Consider the following 14944-nt stretch of genomic DNA (forward strand, 5'->3'; position numbering starts at 1 on the left):
CATGACAATCAAAAATGCCTCCAGACATTGCCACGTGTCCCCTGGGTAGGATTGCCGGATTTAGCAAATAAAAATACAGGGTGCGTAGTTAAATTTGAATTTCAGAGAAACAATGAATAAATTTTAGAATGTGTAAATTTAACTGGATACTATATTTAATGTGGTAACCTACCTGGGGGGACAGTCTCCCCCTAGTTAAAAGCCACTCTTCTAGATAAAGATTTGCATTTATCAGTGAACTCACATTACCAACAACCTCATCCTCTTCTTATTCCTGCCCCACTTTTCTTTCTTTCTCATCTCTCTCCCTAATTCCAGCCCTTATGATACACGATAACATAAATTACATTGTGGGTCTCACGACAAATTGTTGCTAGACTTAGGCATGAGAGCAAATAGAAACAAATTACTACTGTATGTGTAGTATTATGATAAAATGGGAGTCAGTCAAAAAAACAGTGTAGGCAATTCAAAATCATTCCTCTCCAAGCAGAACTCTTCCACAAATGGCACAGGACCCAGTCAGGCCTTTGAGGAAATGGAACTCTGTGTGCTTCCAAAGTCTCCACAGACCCTTTGAAAGTCAAGCCCAGGAGTCACTGTGAATTTTCCTTTTTGCCATTTAATCAACAGACAGTTTTTGAGCACTGACTGTGTCAACCAGGTGCTGCATGGCATACAAATAAGGAAAAGGCACAGTTTGTGCCTGGTAGAGAAGAAGAAGCAGGTTGTCCCTCCATAGAGGGCTACTTGCTGATAACAGGTGGCACATTCCCAGGGCCTAATCAAGATGCAGATGATAAGCAAAAGGAGAAATGGATAACAGTGGGCAGGGTGGGAATCAGGAAAGCTTTTGTAGAGTAGTTAAGATGCAAGGATGGGTATAGTTTGGGGCGGGGGTAAACGGAGTTAGCTGGAGACCTGGGACTGCCTCCTGAGGATCAGTGATTTGGTGCTCAGAGCAGACCAATAATATGGTGATCCTTTAAATTGATAGTCCTTAAATATTTATTCAGGATCAGTTCAGAGGTGAAGTGGAACATGCCATGGGGGAGGATCAGAGAGGAGGCTGGCTTCTGTTAGCCTTTAGTCTCTCCTTGATTGTCCCCAACAATTTATTATTGCTCCACTTTGCAAAACAAAAGTTAATTACACCACTAGTTTATTTATTTATTTATTTTAATATTTACTTGTTTATTTGGCTGCACGGGGTCTTAATTGTCACACGCGGCATCTTCTTTGCAGCATGCAGGATGGGCATGCAGGGTCTTTAGTTGTGGCATTCGAACTCTTAGTTGCAGCATGTGGGATCTAGTTCTAGGGATGGAACCTGGGCCCCCTACATTAGGAGCGTGGAGTCTTAGCCACGGGATCATCAGGGAAGTCCCTAGAGCAGTAGTTTAGAGACGATCTTTTGGTACTGAGCTTGCTCTTTGATGGGACCCTTGCTCCCTTTGCCCTCTGCAAGCAACTTATCCTCAATGTTTCAACCAATTCCATGTGGAGCTTTTAGTGAGACAAGGTCTCCACTTTCTTTGATTTGTCATTGTATTTCAGTGCCTCTTATAGATTATTAATTGCCCAACTTAGTCCCCTGTTAACCCAGCTCTAAAGCTATCAGGATACTATTGACACATAGGCTGTGATTAACCATTTATGTAGTGTTCATTCTTTGAAAAGGTCTTCACCAAATCCTCCGTGAAGGGCTTTTGCTAGTGGTGGCAAGATACAGTGGTCCCATGGAAGGAGTGTTAGATTGGGAGGCAGAAGGCTAGCTTTGAGCTCTGGCTTTGCAACTAACTTGCTGAATGTTCTTTTGTAAGTCACATCCCTGCCTTGGACTCCCATTTATTCTTCTAAAAATGGGAGGTTAGATTAGAAAAGGGTGGCAAAACAGATTTTATCTGGCTGATTGGAACAGCTCCCTTGAACGCTTCATAGAGAAAGCTTTTTAGAACACATCTGGGCTCCGAAAGAAAGAATAATCAATTAGCACTGTCTACCATGGGTGAAAAAAAGGGACGGTGGTGGTGATGATAGCATGGGTGCCTCATTTTTAATATCCCTTGGTCAAATAGGCTCTAAGAAATTCCAACTGGAATTCTGAAACCTAATGCGATTATTTGTTAAATATTCAAAGAGATTTTCTGTATTCAGAATTGGGATTCTGTGAACTTTCTCAAAATTACAGTTGGGTTGTTTAGAGCAGAGGAATAGCTATAATTCTTTGCTTCATTTAGGACAGCTTTGCTTCTAACCTGCCATCAATTGGATCTATACATCTGTGGTTTTTCTTGAAGTGGGGAATTTTTACACTGATAGAGTCATATTTTCACTAAGCCCACAAGCACACATTGACATTTTTCATTATTAAGTGATAGGATCCTAACCAAAACAAAATAAAACAAAAAGTCAAACAGTATAAACCAAATTAAAATGTAAACTACAGGCTGAGTGAAAATATTTGTAAATATTTACCTAAAATATATTAAAAAAGAACTCCTAAAATCAACAAGAAAAAGATAACTCTGTATAAAAAGAGCAAAGACTATAATCATAACTGAAAGAAGAAATGTAAATCTCTTGACATATGAAAGATAGAAAGATATAAAAAAGCAAGATGCCATTTTTCTCTATCATATTGGCAAATGATATTCAGTGTGGACAAGGAAAGAAGGCAGAAAAGGGTATAAATTGACGTAACCATTTTGGAGGACAATTTGGACTCATCCATAAACACTTGAAATGCATATGTCCTTTGACCCAGCAACTTTAATTCTAAGAATTTACCTAAAAAAATACTGGTTAAAAAAAATATATAGATAGATATATAGATAGATAGATAGATAGATATAGATATAGATATATACTCAAGGATATTTATTGGAGCACTTTTAAACACCTAATAGAGTCAACTTAAGTACATATAATCAATAAAGGAACAAAGAAAGCATGATACGCCTATGTTGTAGTATACTATACGTGCTAGATTATGCTGGGTCAGCTTGGTTTAACTGGGAATCATTTCCCAGACTTCCCTTCCCTGTATGGTTCTGTGTTAAGAGTTGGCTGAAAGAGGAGATTTTGTGAGATTGGGCAGGTGGAAGTGAAGAAGTGGCCATTACTCTCAGAGGGTTGTTGTGGTCAGTTGTGGTGACAGACAGGTGCTGGTAGGGTTCCAGTTTGTCGTTGGTGCTCTCAGGTCTTCCTAACTGTGGGTCCCAGACTGAGCACTAGTTGCTTGGCTGTGGACCCACAGAGGCAGTAGTAACACAGAAACAACAGCTTTCCATAGACCTTTCCACAAGCTTCTTATTTGTGGTCATACTTCAGAGGCTGATTGCTCTTGGCTTCCCAGATTAACAGGTTAGTGGTTCTTCTGATCATCTGGTTTTCCCTACTTGACCTTTATTTCTTTCACAATTTCTTTCACAATTGTGTAAGATCCGATTTCTATATTAAAGTATTTATTTTATAAGGTATTTATTTTATATACTCAGAGTGATTTTGCTTCCCCGACCGAACCCTCTCTGATACGGTTATTGGTACTGGAATGGTTCCAGGAAATCAAACCATAAAGATTGGAGTCTGGAATTAGCTGTTTGATCAGATTTGATTTTATGGCATAAATGAGCCTGTTGCCAGTGGTAAATGGGTCACTGATAGTATGTGGTATATAGTGGCAAATCACTTACTTTACTGATCACCTGTAGTCACCTGGAGCCAAGTGCCTATGGAAGGCAAGATAACCAAGTAGCTGCTACCATAAAACACTGTAGTGGAAGTAAAAATTTAAGGACTGCAGTTGATTAACTCCTTCAAGGTCACCAGAGAATTTGGAGAAAGAAAATAATAAGCTCAGGGATTTTAATTCTTAGCGCAAAGGCCAAGTAAGGAAACACAAATCTTCTATGACTTCTCTGAAAAAAAGAAAAAAGCTTATCTTTTGTAGCCATGGGCTTAGGTTTTTGAAAATCAGACCCGAAGTCTAATCCTGTGAGTGGCTGAATTACAACACAAATGGAGTTCGCAAGTCTCACAAGGTCTCGTATGTTAAATTTATGCTTCGTGTTGGCAGGAGTGGGATCCTGAAAATTAAGATGGGGATATATGGGTAGATTCCAGTAAAGCTCAGCACTTTGAACCTCCAAAATTTTTTTTTATATTGGTACAATACTTTTTTTTTTTTTTTTTTTGCGGTACGCGGGCCTCTCACTGCTGTGGCCTCTCCCGTTGCGGAGCACAGGCTCCGGACGCTCAGGCTCAGCGACCATGGCTCACGGGCCCAGCCGCTCTGCGGCACGTGGGATCTTCCCGGACCAGGGCACGAACCTGTGTCCCCTGCATCGGCAGGCAGACTCTCAACCACTGCACCACCAGGGAAGCCCTACAATACTATTTTTAAAATACAATTTTAAAGGTTACACTCTACTTACAGTTATTACAAAAACATTGGCTATATTCCGTGTTGTACAATACAACCTTGAGCCTATCTTACACCCAATAGTTTGTACCTCCCACTCCCCGGTCCCCATAGTACCCCTTCCTCCCTCCCCACTGTAACCACTAGTTTGTTCTCTATATCTGTAAATCTCCTTCTTTTTTGTTATACTCATTAGTTTGCCATATTTTTTAGATTCGACATATAAGTGATATCATACAGTATTTGTCTTTCTCTGCCTGACTTTCACTTAGCATTATGCCCGCTGAGTCCATCCATGTTGCTGCAAATGGCAAAATTTAATTTTTAAAAAAATTTATTGAAGTATGGTTGATTTACAATGTTGTGTTGCTTTCTGGTGTACAGCAAAGTGATTCAGTTATATGTAGATATACATATATATATATTCCTTTTTATTTTATTTTCCATTATGATTTATTACAGGATATTGAATATAGTTCCCTGTGCTATACAGTAGGACCTTGTTGTTTATCAATTCTATATATAATAGGTTACATCTGCTAATCCCACACTCCCAATCCTTCCTTCCCCCATCCCTCCTCCCCCTTGACAACCACAAGTCTGTTCTCTATGTCTATAAGTCTGTTTCTATTTCATAGATAATTTCGTTTGTGTCATATTTTAGTTTCCACGTATAAGTGGTATATGGTGGTTGTCTTTCTCTTTCTGACTTACTTCACTTAGTACGAAAATCTCTAGTTCCATCCATGTTGCTGCAAATGGCATTATTTCATTCTTTTTTATGGCTGAGTAGTATTCTGTTATATATATATACCACATCTTCTTTATCGGTTCCTCTGTGGATGGACACTTAGGTATTTCCCTATCTTGCCAATTGTAAATAATGCTGCTATGAAAATTGGCGTGTATGTATCTTTTCGAATTAGCATTTTTGTTTTTTTGGATATATACCCAGGAGTGGAATTGTTGGGTCATATGGTAGTTCTATTTTCAGTTTTTTTGAGAAACTTCCATATTGTTTTCCACAATTTACATTCCCACTGACGATGTATGAGGGTTCCCTATTCTCCATATCCTTGCCAGCATTTGTTATTTGTTGAACTTCCAAATTTTGCTGAACATTTTTGGTCAGTAGCAGTGACCTTCCATATTGGAGAAGTCTAGTTTCCCTTGACTGAAGAACCTGTAAGAGCCTCTCTTGAGGTGGTAGCTTTACAGTGGAATACTGATCCTCCTCAATACCTACCTCTCACCACTCTCATTGCCTATAGACTTAACCCAGACTTAGTTTTGGCAGGTACCAGGAGGTCAGGTACAAAGTGTAACTCATGGGGAAGGATCATAAGTGCCAAAAATTGTGGAAGATTTTGTCTCTCTATATTTTTTATATATGGAAATCCAGGGAATATGTTAGGGAATGAATCTGGATGGGTGAGGGTAAAAGGAATATTATGCCAGATCCAGTCACATTTATAAGTTTGGGTGCACAAGAAATTTTGTATTTAACATGGGGTGGAATCAAGGAACCACTGGACTCACTGTGAAATGGACCTGAGTCATAAGTCCCTTTTTTAACTGGTAGAATCATGCATCATGCATTTCCAAGAATTAGTGTTAGTTCAGTAATCTCTAAAACTACATGATCTAACTTCCCACAGAAGTGGGAAAAAATCTATATATGTGTATGTACGCACACACACACACACACACACACACACACACACACACACACACAATTCATGTTAATTCATTCATTAAAAAAAGTCTGGAAAGCCTCACACCACATTGTTAATGGTGGTTAATTTGGGATTGGGATTTGATGATGGTAGTCAGAGTGATGAATAGATTTTGCCTTTTAAACTCCTTTATTGTTTAACTTTGTTATAATGAGCAAATATAAAGGTATATTTGAGGGAAAAAACCTTCAAAATTAATAAATATTAGAATTTTGGAAAATACAAATAGGGCAAAGGAAAATGTATAGTGTCTGTACTTCTGTAATCAAATATAATTTCTTAAACATTTTATTTAAATTTCTAGTCTTTTCTCATGCTTTTAAAAACAACTGTTTAGTATAATTGCCATAAAATTAATTGCACATATATAAAGTGCTCAATTTGATGAGTTTGACATATGCCTACCCCTGTGAAAGCATCACTGAAATCAATGTAATGAACATATTCATACTTCTCAAAAGTTTCTTTATGTCCCCTACTATATTCCCCAGCAACCATTGATCTGCTTTCTTTTACTATAGTTTATTTTGCATTTTCTAGAATTTTGTATAAATGGAATCATACAGTATTAGTCTTTTTTGTCTGATTTCTTTCACTCAGTTTGATTTTGAGGTCCATCCATGTTGTCATGTGTATCAACAGTTTGTTCATTTCTATTTTTGAGTAGTATTCCATTGTATGGAATTCCAATTTGTTTATCCATTCACATATTGGTAGACATTTGAGTTGTTTCCAGTTGCCTATTACAAATAAAGCTGCTGTGAACATTTGCATATGTCTTTCTTTGGACATATACTTTCTTTTCTCTTGGGTATATACCTAGGAGAGAGAAATGTCTGAATTTTATGGTAGGTATATATTTGACTTTTTAAAAAAACTGTCAAATTTTTTTCAAAGTTGTCCTACCATTATGCATTTCTACCAGCAATGCATGCAAGTTTCAGTTACATCTTTTTTGTGTGTGTGGTACGCGGGCCTCTCACTGTTGTGGCCTCTCCTGTTGCGGAGGACAGGCTCCGGACGCGCAGGCTCAGCGGCCATGGCTCACGGGCCCAGCCGCTCCGCAGCATGCGGGATCCTCCCGGACCAGGGCACGAACCTGTGTCCCCTGCATCGGCAGGCGGACTCTCAACCACTGTGCCACCAGGGAAGCCCTCAGTTACATCTTTATCAACACTTGGTAGTGTCAATCTTTTTAATTTTAGCCATTTTAAGAATTGTGTAATGACATCCCATTGTGGTTTAAATTGCATTTTCCTAATTACTAATAATGATGAGCACATTTTTGTGTGCTTATCTGCTATCTGTATATCTTTTATTTTGGTGAAATGACTGTTCAAATATTTACATATGTTATCATTTTTAAGCTATTATTATTGAGTTCTGAGTGTTTTTTATATTTTTTAGTTACAATCCTTCATCAGGTAACTATTTTGCTGATATTTTCTCCCAGTCTGGGACTTGCCTTTTCAGTTTCTTAATAATTTCTTTTTATTTTGTAGAGTAAAAGTTTTTCATTTTGATTGTATTCATGGGTCTGAGTTAAATGTTTACTCCAAAGTCTCCTATGTTTTCTTCTTGAAGTTTTGTAGTTTTGGTTCTTACATTTAGCTGTAAGATTCCTTTTGACTTATTATTTGTGTATGGTATAAAGGAAGGATGAGGTTTATTCCCTTGTATCATTTGTCGAAAAGATTATCCTTTCCTGTTTGAATTGCCTTGACATTCTGGTTATCAGTTAATTGAGTTTGTATGTGTGGATCTCTTCTTGGAGTCTCTGTTTTGTTCAACTTATCTGTAAGTATGTCTTTTTATTAATACCACATTTTCTTTTTAAGATAGCTTTATAATAACTCCTGAAATCAGGTAGTGTGTGTTCCCTTACTTTGGTTTTTTTTTTCAAAATTATTTTGCTTATCCTTTGCATTTCTGTTTAGATTTAAAAATCAACTTCTGTCAATTTCTGTAAAGAAACTGGGATTTATGACTGGGATTGCATTGAATCTATAGGTTAATTTGGGGAGAATTTACGTCTAAATACCAACAGTGCATTTCATTTTGATTTGGTTTTTACATAACTGAATAGCGTAGTTATAAGTAAATATGTGACTTTGAAAAGGGATGAAATTAGGAATTGCTCATAGAGCAAAGTTATCTTGCCCACAGGGACTGAACTCATGGCTTTGACATTAGAAGTATGGTATTGTTAGCAGCTGTTCCTTAGCTTAATTCAAATAAAACACGTTTGGTCAAAATTAAATCTACTTTTTTGCATTGTACAAAAAGAAAATGTTGATGTTTGTTGAGTATGATTAGCAGAATACGTCTAAAAACTGTCTGACCACCCAGATGGCAAATATGTGAAATAATCCTGTTATTACCTTGTGTCTTCCTCCCCACCATGGCAGAAATCATTCATCAACCACAGCATTCTTTCTCAAAGAATGTGCAGCACACAGGTACTGATTTTTGGTTAGCGGTTGTCCTCAATGAATTCAGTTTGTCTTTTCTGCAGTGTAGGGAATTCCTCCACCACTGATGGGGGTTGAGTTGACTTCTTATGCTAAAGTCTTATGCAATCTCTGCATTCCTTTCACCTGGATCCATTAGGCCAAGGATATTTTCCATTTGTTTTTGCAACTCAAACGCTTTGGGCAACGTTTGAAGAAAGTGTATTTGGTTAAAGGTTTTCCTTATTGACTCTAGCCCATCCCTGCATGCGGATTCAAGTGGAATCAATACAATGGGAGCTTTAAATAGTGTATAATGACTTAATTGCAAGGATTTGAACATTCTTGTAGGAGCCCTTGATCCCACCTTCTACACTGAAGCCTTTAGACCTTTTGCTGACCCTTAGGTGTAGCTGAAAATATGTCCATTGTACTTACAGCCCTGATTTCTAGGGCGCTCTACTTCAGACTCTCCCAATCTGTCATCCTGTGAGGTCAATACTCCTACCGATAGTTTGCCCCTTTGGTTTCTTTCTTGTGACTTCTCTGAGAGAATAGGTGCCAGGAATGCAAGCTAGTTTGGGAGGGTGAGGTACATGGATAGATTTCATTTTAGGGTCGTTGAGTTGAGATGAGGTGGTAATGGGATCTCCAGGTAGAAAAGAGTTGCAGATTTGGAGTTTAGGAGACAGGTCCATGTTAGAGATTATAGATTTAGGAGGCATTTACACATAGGTGACTGTTTAAGAGGCTATGGTAGATTGAAGTCACCATCACAGGTGGAAATGTACACAGAGAGAGGCCTACAGCTGGACCTTGGGGACACTCACATTTGAGGGATAGAGGAAAAATAGAGGAGGTTGAGAAGAAACGATGGGGAAAAAAGCAGCATCGCCACATTGGGACCCTTCCCCATTCCTGCTTGGCCATCAAAACTTTGCATACACAGCCGATAGAATAGTGACTGGTACATAATTGGTATTTAACAAACTTCTGTTGAATGACGGAATGAGTAGAATCCAAAAGAGATTTTCTAGGAGAAACCTAGGGTTGACAGTCTCCAATGTTGAAGCAAGGCTGGAATGAATGAGGAAAGTCTTCATTGAGAAAAGGATTTTAGATTTGGGGATTAGACAATTACTCGTGACTTTACAGTATGCAGATTATAAACTCCTATTATCTCACACTTAGGTTAGGAACCTGTAAAGTGCAGATGATAAGACGTAATTCCCTGGATTAATGTGAGGATTCAGTGATATAACCTGTAAACCATGTTAAGTACTTAGCTCAGCCCCTCATTAATTCATTAAACTAATATTTAATTAGTGTTTACTAGGGCCAGGTGTAGTTGTATTATCTGTGGAAAGACCAGTGAATAAAACAGAGTTCGTGCTTTCATGGACCCGATAGTCAACCTGGAGTGGGGACAGATAATAACAAACAAAAACATCTGAGAGTGACAGATGCTGTGCAGAAAGTAAAGGATGATGATCTTATAGAGAGTGATAGGATGGCTACTTTAGGTAGGTTGGACAGGTAGATGGGACTCGAGGAACTGATATAAACTGAGAGCTGAAAGATGAGCCGATATTGATGATGATGATATGATTCTCTTCTTCCTCTTTTTATTTCCATTTCTCTCTTTCCACTTCAACAACAGTGCTCTAGTGCTATATAGGTGTGTGAGGCAGGTGAACACACCTGCCTCACGCACCATCCTGTCTCATCACATCACTTTCAAGCTTGAAACCCTTCCATGCCTCCTGAGTGACTTTGCAAGTCGTTATCTGGACTATGCCATCAGAGAAAAGTGCTGCTCCCGCATTAGAAGCTTGCTGGTGGCTCCACATGGTGCTTTAGAAAAGGCATCCTTGCCCGAGGCAAAGGCATTTACACCTTCCAGGGACACATATGATTAGAGACTGGCAGAGGAGATGCAGACACAGACACAGAGGAGGGGGTGGATAGGAGGCTAACAGGAACTTAATCTGTTAGAAGAGGAAAGGCCTTTGAAAAGTGAATTAACGATATTTATAGCTGCATCAGGTAAGTAGCTGGAAAGAGCTCGCTGATAATGAAGGCAAGGTTGAATTCCCATAGGGACCAGAGAGCTTCATGTGGAGAAACTATGCTACTCATTCTCTGTATATGAGACTTAGGCAAACACTCAGAATCTCAGTTCCCCAGTCTAAAAGGGGGCATGCATCTCACCTGCCTGTCCCATATGTCATGAGGAACAAATGAGAATGGATAAAGTGCTTTTTAAAATCATAAATTTTAAATATGACCTATTATTATTACTGATTACATGATTATTTTCATGGCCATAGGTACCCTCCTCCCCTACTTCTTCTGTAGTACATCAGCTGGCTGTTTCTCATAGTGGAGATTCAACCACACTGTGAATGCTCCTCATAAATCAATCAATATTAGCCCTTGAATAGGCCCGTTATATTGACACTGACAGTCAGGAAGATTATTTTCATAGAAAGAATACAACATATATTCTCAAGTGCTGGTGCTTGGGTCTATTCTACACTTGTTTTGGTTAAATCATTTTCTTATTTTAACGTTATACTCAATTACAGTGCTCCTAACCACTAATTACTAGTGTGGAATTTCCTGTTTCCTCCTCATGATTGAATCTTAGGCCGAGTCACCCCTGATCTTTCTTTTTTTTTTCCTGATCTTCAGAGGACTAGTAATTAGGCCATTTGGTGTCCACTACCCGGCGATGACAACGATATGGCACTAGTGCCTCCCCTCCAATTCCCTGCTCATTGTGGATGCTTCTAATTGATTATTGCACTTTCTCCTATTATTTTTTTTTATTTAAAACATTTTTTTTGTGGTATGCGGGCCTCTCACTGTTGTGGCCTCTCCCGTTGTGGAGCACACGCTCAGCGGCCATGGCTCACGGGCCCAGCCGCTCCGTGGCATGTGGGATCTTCCTGGACCAGGGCACGAACCCGTGTCCCCTGCATCGGCAGGCGGACTCTCAACCACTGTGCCACCAGGGAAGCCCCACTTTCTCCTATTGATGTGGCTTCACAGCTCTGTCTAATTTGGTAACCACTGGTCACATGCAGCCATCAAACATTTGAAATGTGGCTAGTCCAAATAGACGTATGTTTTATAGGTAAAATTCATACCAGATCGTGAAGACCTAGCACAAAAGAAAAAATATAAAATATCTCAATAATTTTTATATTGATTACAAGTTGGAATGATGATATTTTGCATGTATTAGGTTAAACAAAATATGTTATTAAAATTAATTTTACCTGTTTCTTTAAACTTTTTTAAAGTGGTTACTAAAAAATGTAAAATTGTATGTGGTATTCACACTTGTGGCTCGTGTTTTATTACTAGAGTACAGTCCTGCTTTCAAATCATTCTTAAGACAGTTCTTTAGGCAGTCAATTACCAATAAACCAGAAATAAAAGCAGTCATGTTTTATGGAAGTGGGAAAGAGATCAACACATTTTGAGTTTTTAGTTTTAGAATAAAAAAAGAACCTTCAAATGTATCTAGTTTAGTGGTTCCCAAACATGTCTGTGCTTTAGAAAATCCCGGGATCTTAAATTGTAAAATGATAGATTTCTTGGTTCCGCCCCTGAAGATTCTGGTTTAGTAGGTCTGGCTTGGAGCCCCAGATTGTGTATTTTCAATAAGCAGCCCTGGAGGTCCTGATGTGCAGCTCAGGGTTTGAGAACCCCTGAGCCAGGACTTTTTTACATTTCAATGAAGGGACTTTCCTGGGGTGACAAATTGTTATTGGCAGAGCTAGGACCAGAGCACATGTTCCTCATGGATTATATTTTGTACTACAGATCCCTAGAGTATTTTGTACTACTGCGACCTATGAGTCTTCTCAGCACTCAGGTTAGAATGAGGAAGTCAGGGTGCATCTCAGCCGGCAAGCATACTTCTTTCGCTTCCTTATTTGGAGAAAGCCCGGTTTGGCTCAGCAACCCCCTCTGCTGTCAAAAATCCCTAGCGCAGCTTGGCACAGCTGGCTTTGGGGAAGGGAGCCCCGAGGGGAGTTAAAAACGAAGGATGTAGCAGAAAGGACAATACAATCAGGGAACTTATTTGCAGTCAGGTGGTGGTCAAGAGGAAATGTTGCAGTTTAAGACCCATAGAGCCAAACCAGCCAGTAGAGATTTTTTTACCTGACTGCCTCCTGGTCTGGAGGAGGGTATTTGGACAAATCATTTCACTTCTCTGGGCCTCAGTTTCTTCCTCTGAACAGGGGGTAGAATGACATGCTCTGCTTCCCCTCCCTCACTGGAGACTATTTTAAGAGTCTAATAGAATAATGGGAATGTTGTTACTAATGTTTTGGTTCACTGGCACACCACTGGTTAGAGATGGAGCAAGACTTTGAACCTTGGTCTCCCAGTTAGTTAATTGTGTATTATACAATTTCAGCTAACAAAGGAGAGATGTGTTCAGCTGCTTCCAGGGGATGGGGCAGGATAAAATTACAAGGGAGGTTGAGGCTGGCCTCATGCCTAGATGAATTAAAGCCAGGTAGCTACCCTCTTATTTATACATTCATTCTTTATTTATTCAGCTTATATTTATTGAGCACCTCTTATGTGATTGAAACCATGCAAGGCATAGTGATACTAAGTCAAATTAGATATGGTCCTTGTTATATCTATGGTTCTCTTTGTAACCCTAAATATTTCCTTTGTCCGAAATATTCTTGACTAGCTGTCACAGTACACAAGTAACATGGCTGGGTGAAATAATAATAGCTGCCATTTACTGGGAGCTATGTGCCAGGCACAGTGCTAGGCACTTCCCACGAACTACCTCAGAGAGCAGGAGAAGAAATAGATCTAGAAACATTTAGCAAATTTCCCAAGGTAACAGTGGAGTAGGTGCGGGAGTTGGGCTCATACGCACTCTTTAAACCACAACGCTGTACTGACCTAAAAAAACACTTCCTTTGGTAAAAGCATTAGGTAGCTGTCAGGCCCTGGGCAAAATGTATATTTACTTGTGTGTGTTCATCCAAGTGTTATAACCTAAAATATTTGAAATATGTTTAAATAAATTATAATACAATACTTTTGAAAAATATTTAATCATCTGGAAAAGGGCCATTGATAAAACGCTACTTCGTAGTAGGAAGATATAAATCTGTTTGATACTAATTTTGTGAAACACCCACCCACACCCATAAATATAGAAAAAAAGGTTGGAAAGCAGTTCACTATTGTTTTCAATATTGCTGTTGGGCAGTAGTGTTTTGGGAGAGTCTCATTTTCTTTGAACTTTTCAAATTTTCCATACTTTCTACAATGTTTTAAACTTTTCTCCCTAAGATTTTATTATAACATTTCAAAATCTACAGAAAATTTGGAAAAATTTTACAGTGAGTATTCATATACTCACCATCTAGATTCTACAATCAACGTTTTACTACATGTGTTTTATCACATATCTATCCAGTCTTTTATTTAATTCATCTTATTTTTATTTTTTATTTTTTGTGGTACGCGGGCCTCTCACTGTTGTGGCCTCTCCCATTGCGGAGCACAGGCTCCGGACGCGCAGGCTCAGAGGCCATGGCCCAGGGGCCTAGCCGCTCCGTGGCATGTGGGATCTTCCCGGACCGGGGCACGAACCCGTGTCCCCTGCATCGACAGGCGGACTCTCAACCACTGTGCCACCAGGGAAGCCCAATTCATCTTATTTTTTGATGTATTTCACAATAAGTTGTTGACATCAGTACACTTCTTCCCAACTACTTCATCATACATATTGTTAAAATTCAATATTTGTTTCTGTACTTTTTTCTTATGAGATTCACTTACAATGAAATACACAAATCCTATGTAGCATTCAGTGGGTGGGTGATGACATATGCATCCACTTGACAAATCCTTATCAAGATAAAAAACATTGTCATCACCCCAGAAAGTTCACTCATTCCTAGTCAATCCCTATCCCAAAATCAACTTTTGTTCTAATTCTTTCCAGCATAGATTAATTTTGCTTGCTATAGAATTTCATGTAAATGGAATCATATAGTATATAGTCTTATGTAGGGCTTCTTTTATTCAACATGACGTTTTTGAGATTTGCCCAGTCTGTTGCATGTATCAGTAGTTTGTTTCTGTTGCTGGGGATGGTATGACTACACCACTGTTTGTATTTCCAGTCTCCTATTAATGGACACCTGGGCTATTTCCAGTTTTGGGCTGTTATAAATAAAGATGTTATAGTTTTTCTTTTTTGTGTAGATGTTTTTCTTTTGGATAAATACCTGGGTGTAGGATTTCTGGGTCATAGGGTAGGTGTATGTTTAGTTTTGTAA

The 14944-nt window shown here is 38.9% G+C and overlaps 1 long non-coding RNA gene across 1 annotated transcript in view; it reads left to right on the top strand.

Moving 5' to 3' along the window:
* Positions 1-14944, top strand: part of LOC137221943 (uncharacterized) — a 192194-nt gene that overhangs the window by 46426 nt on the left and 130824 nt on the right. The gene's annotated exons all lie outside the window — the stretch shown is intronic.

This window comes from Pseudorca crassidens, chromosome 3 (assembly GCF_039906515.1).
Source record: "Pseudorca crassidens isolate mPseCra1 chromosome 3, mPseCra1.hap1, whole genome shotgun sequence".
NCBI lineage: Eukaryota > Metazoa > Chordata > Mammalia > Artiodactyla > Delphinidae > Pseudorca > Pseudorca crassidens.